Consider the following 5342-nt stretch of genomic DNA (forward strand, 5'->3'; position numbering starts at 1 on the left):
CCCTCCTTAGTAATCATTAAGGCTCCAGTTTTATTTCTCATTATTAAACCATGAAGTTGGCCAGAACATTTAAATTAAGCAATAGGAAGAGCTTTCTGAGCAAATTGGAGTCTAGGTGGAAAAAAAAAATTGAAGCCTAATCTCCAAAGATTAAGGAAGACACAGTAACCAAAAAAGCAAATCTCATGGTAAACAGAAGGAAATGTTCTTTCTTATTTTTCCCAAAGAACCACCTCTTTAAAGTTGAGTTTTCAGATGATAATTTCGTGCTGAGTAATACCCACATGACTTGAGACAGGCTGGAATAAGACTAAACGGTGTTTTAGTCTCCACGTAGAACTAGAGAAACTTGTCAGATTGATGGCCCTGAATGGCCGAGGAATAGAGTGGCGAGGGCAACATGAAATATTCCAGCTCTCCCTCGCCCTAAAGATGGAGCCCTGCCAGGTGGCCAAGGCACGGGTCAGAGAGTAAACTTGTCTGATCTTCTCTTTCTCCACTGACACTGTCAGCGAGGGCTGGGTGCCAGAGGGGAGGTAAAGGACTGGGCTGAGACGCCCTTCGAGTTCCTTATCAGAGGCTGCCTTTACTGCAGAGAGCAAGTGTGAAAGAGTAACTCAGAGATGAAAGGTTTCACGGGCAAGCTCCTAAACCACCAGCCCTTGAAAACCTTTTAATTTGAGAGCAAAGCATATCTCATATATTCATTTCCATCTCGTGGTCCTAAATTGCTTCCAGTACTGAGGAGAGGCAGCTGCTGTAGGGTCAGGTAAAGCTGTTGATGGTCCCTTGGGGACCTTCAGAGAAAAATCGGTTTGCTTCTAATTAACCACCAAGGCTTGCCCTGAAGGTAAGTGGTAGGATCTGGATGGTTAGGTTTTTTGTTTTTTTGTTTTTGGTTCTATGATCTCTTTATTTTATTTATTTTTTAATGTTACATTCAAAAATTATAAGAGGTTCCCATATACCCCCCGCCCCCAACAACAGTCTCTTTCCTCATTGTGGCACATTCATTGCATTTGGTGAATACATTTTGCAGCACTACTGCACCACGTGGATAACAGTTTACGTTGTAGTTTACACTCTCCCCCAGTCCATTCAGGGGGTTATGGCAGGATATATAATGTCCAGCATCTGTCCCTGCAATATCACTGAGGACAACTCCAAGTCCCGAAAATGCCCACACATCACATCTCTTCTTCCCTCTCCCTGACCTCAGCAACTACTGTGGGCACTTTCTCTGCATCAATGCTACAATTTCTTCCATTACTAGTCACAATAGTTCCATAGTGAAATATCAGTAAGTGCACTCTAATCCATATTTTAGTCCTCCATTCTGTGGACCCTGGGATGGTGATGTCTTCTCCAACTCTATATCAAGAGGGGGCTTAGATTCCATATGGATGATGGATGCAATTCTCCTGCTGGCAGTAGTAGGCACTCATGGTTCCCTGGTGTGGTGGTTGACCATCTTCACCTCCCTCTTAGCTGACCTGGGTAAGTCCAAGGAACCAGATGATTAGTTTTAATCACTGCAAGATCCCAGTTGTTCCCAGAAGCCTGCCCTGGCACCTGAACTTGTCATCAATAGAGAAATTTCTTTGTGTTAAGGGAGGTCTAATACCGAGTTAATCATGATCAGTTAATTGTTACTCAAATAGCAGAGCCAAGGTCTGAGAATGCAACAAGGGACAGGTCAACTGTTACGGAGGTTCACACAGACCTGGTGCTAGAAGGACCGCTCAGAGGAGCCTGAGGGACTAGGGAGTTACGGGGTACTGGGTTCTGACTGTGGGAATGCTGATTCCAGAGACAGGGGCGAGAGGGGAGGCAGGGAAGGAAGGGAAGTAAAGCTTCCTTCATGTCTATTGTGCTCTGGACCTTACCCCAGGCACTTTTGCAGAAATTGTCAGATCCCTAATCCTCACAGTAACTTCTCTATGGTAGTCATTACTGTCCTCCTTTCAGAATCGCAGTTTGAGACTCAGAGATTAGGTAATTTACCCAGGTTCTCGAACCTCTCCAGCATGGATGTGAACTCAGACTTGCCGGGCTTCATAGCTCAGGCTCTTTCTGCAATAATGTGCTGTCTCCCTGGGAATAAAGGATAGGGGCCCATTTCCCGACTGGGTCAACCAGGACTCCACCTGCTGCAGCAGCTTAGGGGGGACGTTCTCAGTGTTAAGCAAACCCACAGTGTCCTTTCAAGAAATCCTCAGAGATTGGAACAGAGGTAGACTCTCTACAGAGAAGAGAGGGCTGATTTGATACGCAGATTCATCTTCCCTTGGAGTCTTGTCACACATCACTGCTGCTGCCAGCTTTGTGTCCAGAGCAGCTTTCGCTCTTTCACAAATCTGACTCCAGTGGACTTGGGACTCTGTTCCCCTGGGGCAGAACTGGAACAAGGCTGAAAAAGTCAAGCGAGATGACAGGATCAGAGATAACAAGGGGAATCTAAACATAGACAAGGAGGCAACTAGTTGATGGGACTGAAGAGTTGTGGCCACTCTCCAGAGTGGTCCATCATCAGAGGGCACCTACGGGACCTCCGCACCCAGGTTCTCTCCTCCTCTGGGCCAAATGGGCCGAGTCCCCATGCCGGCCTTCCCCACCCCACTTCTCCCCACCCTAAGCAACTGGGAACATCCTAAAGCATGTGTATGTCGCTGAAAGTTCGGGCCATACAGAAAGGGGGGTTTCCCCTTCCAGTGTCTAAGGGCAGCCTTCCAATTTCCAGGGAACCGGTTTCCCCATGCAGATGGGCACCAGCTTTAATTTGGTTGTTGGTGGCTCCAAATTCATAACCCAATCCGAATAGAAAAAGTAAGTTAGCATAGGAAAAATGTCTTTATTTAATTTTACTTTTTTAGGGGAAGAACTTCTTATAATTTGTCAAAACATGCACACCAATAACTCATTTTTATTTGAAATACAATTGTTAATAGATCTCCTAAACCACAGTGAACGGGACCTCATTCAGATAAATTCTTTCCCTGCATTATCCACTTCCTTTAGAACAAAGCTATGTTTTCACAAGGCTACCACATCCGTTGTTTTCCAAACACATGAAGACCTTCGAAACAGCAATGAAACAGCATTTCACACCCATCGGACAGGCAAAATAAATAAATAAAAATCCAATAATACCAAAGGCTGGTGAAGATGTGGGGTAAAAGGAAATCATAAATCCACAGCTGGTAGGACTGTAAATTAGAAAATATCTGAAAAATATTCTGTAAAGGTAAAGGTGAGGACCTTTGTGAACCACCCATTCCACGTCTTGGAATGCACTCTAGAAAAACGCTTGGGAATATGCACAAACAGACATGAATAAGAACACTCATTGCAATAGTCTGCACTAGCAATAATAATAACAAAAACAAAAATCTGGAAACAAATGCACATCAACAAAGGGGTAGATTAAAAATTGTGCCGTATCGATACAATGGAATGATTCACAGCAGTGAAACTGAATGTACCAGACCTACATATTTGAATATAGGCAAATCTTCACTATATGATATTGAGTGAAGACCCCAGGAGCTCAGGTGCACTATGCTGTAGCTCAAGTTTAATCACTGACCAAGAAAAAAACTTGTTCAACTATTCTTTCAAAGAAATATTCTTAGTTACATGGACATGGCCTGAATTCGGTATTTTAGGGGGATGCATTATTGCTCTCAGGCCAGCAAGGAAGCCTTTCCTAAAGGGTCCCATGATTGTGGGGCATCTGTAAGATATGCTGGGCCCTGGATTTGGTGTGTGTGGATGAACTGAAACAGATGCAAACAGGAAAACAAAACCAAAAAGCAATGCCCCATCACAAATTCATAAAGGGAGCAGTAACCCAGTTAAAGGAATGCAGATAAGTGGTCTTCAGTGAGACTGTGTCAGTCAACAAAAATCTGGTCAAGACCTTTCAAGAACTCAGATAGCACTGTTGGTAAAGCAGAGTAAAAGAACTGAAAAGGTGTTTGTTGTTGTGTTTTTTTTTTTTTTGAGGATTAAAGGTACTTTTAAAAATCAATAGAGTGATTTTTTTTTAATGAATTTTTAGTACTACATACCATTTGGAAGAAGTCATACAAAACAGAGATTGCAAGAAATAAGGGGGAAAAACCTTCTAATTGAGGGATAGAAAAACAAACCCTATCCTCATAAGTGGCATGATGCGATAGAAAGTCAGAACTGGAGTCAAAGCCTGACGCTACCACTTACCAGCTGGTGACTTTGAGCAATTCACTTAGTGGTTAAAATCTCCAATTTCCTTTTTTTTTGTAAAATAGAATCCTTTGCAGTGTTGATGAGAAGATCACCAAGATAACATATGTAAAATGTTAAGATACCCCCCAAATGGTAGGAATCGATTATTATTATCTTTTGCCAGACTGCTACTACTCATTGCCCTCAGCTACATCTTCCTTCTAGTATTTATGATACTGATGAGAATTCTACAAGCTGATCAGTCAGTGAAGTACTCAGTGCAAAATGTGTCTTCTGGACTTCAGATGATAGCCAGCCAACCTGTTTTATGATTATAATGTTGTCTGGTTTCAATTTACTTTCTTGTTTGCACATTATTGATCAGCCGAGAGCTGATTATATAAACTGCTGAAAAAAAAACACACAAGTAACACCAATCTGCAAAATTGGTCTTAAGGAATTATCATTTGGGGAGATGCTATTAGCTGATACGGAACGTCTTTATGAGGTACAGCCCAGTGAAACTGATGGACTCTATTGTAAAGAATGTTTTTGAGTATGAGACTCACTATATCACAGTGTCCATTTCACCAGGCCTGCAGGAAAAGAGCCCTAACTGATCCTGGTTCCAAAAATAGCTAAAAATCCCTTGTGCAATTGGTTTTATCCTGCGGACACTATGAACTGACAAGGTCCTTTCTTTTCCTGAATCAATATCTGGGAAGCTAAATTTGAGATCCATCTATAAAATGTGTATGTCATCACTGGGTGTATTTTTAAAGCCTTACTCTGGAGTCACCTTTATTCTCGCCCTTGTTTTTTCTCTGCTTTTCATCCTAATTTTAGCTGGAAAAACATACTTGTATACATACATACATATACACACACCCTACATCTATAAGATACAAGTGCTCCACACAGATGTGTGAAAGAAAGTGTTACTCTGGGTGGTCTGAGTATAGATCAGCACAGTTTTGTTTCACCCAAAGAACCTTCAATATATGCATGTAAAACTCCAGCTTTTGAAAAGGCAATCAAATTGTTAACTCATCTAGATTCTAAATAAGTCTTGTTCCAAGCACATACTTCATAATACACTGTCATGCCACTGGAGTTAAAGTAACTGAAGTGCTGCT

The sequence above is a fragment of the Dasypus novemcinctus genome, chromosome 27 (assembly GCF_030445035.2).
Source record: "Dasypus novemcinctus isolate mDasNov1 chromosome 27, mDasNov1.1.hap2, whole genome shotgun sequence".
NCBI classification, from domain to species: Eukaryota; Metazoa; Chordata; class Mammalia; order Cingulata; family Dasypodidae; genus Dasypus; species Dasypus novemcinctus.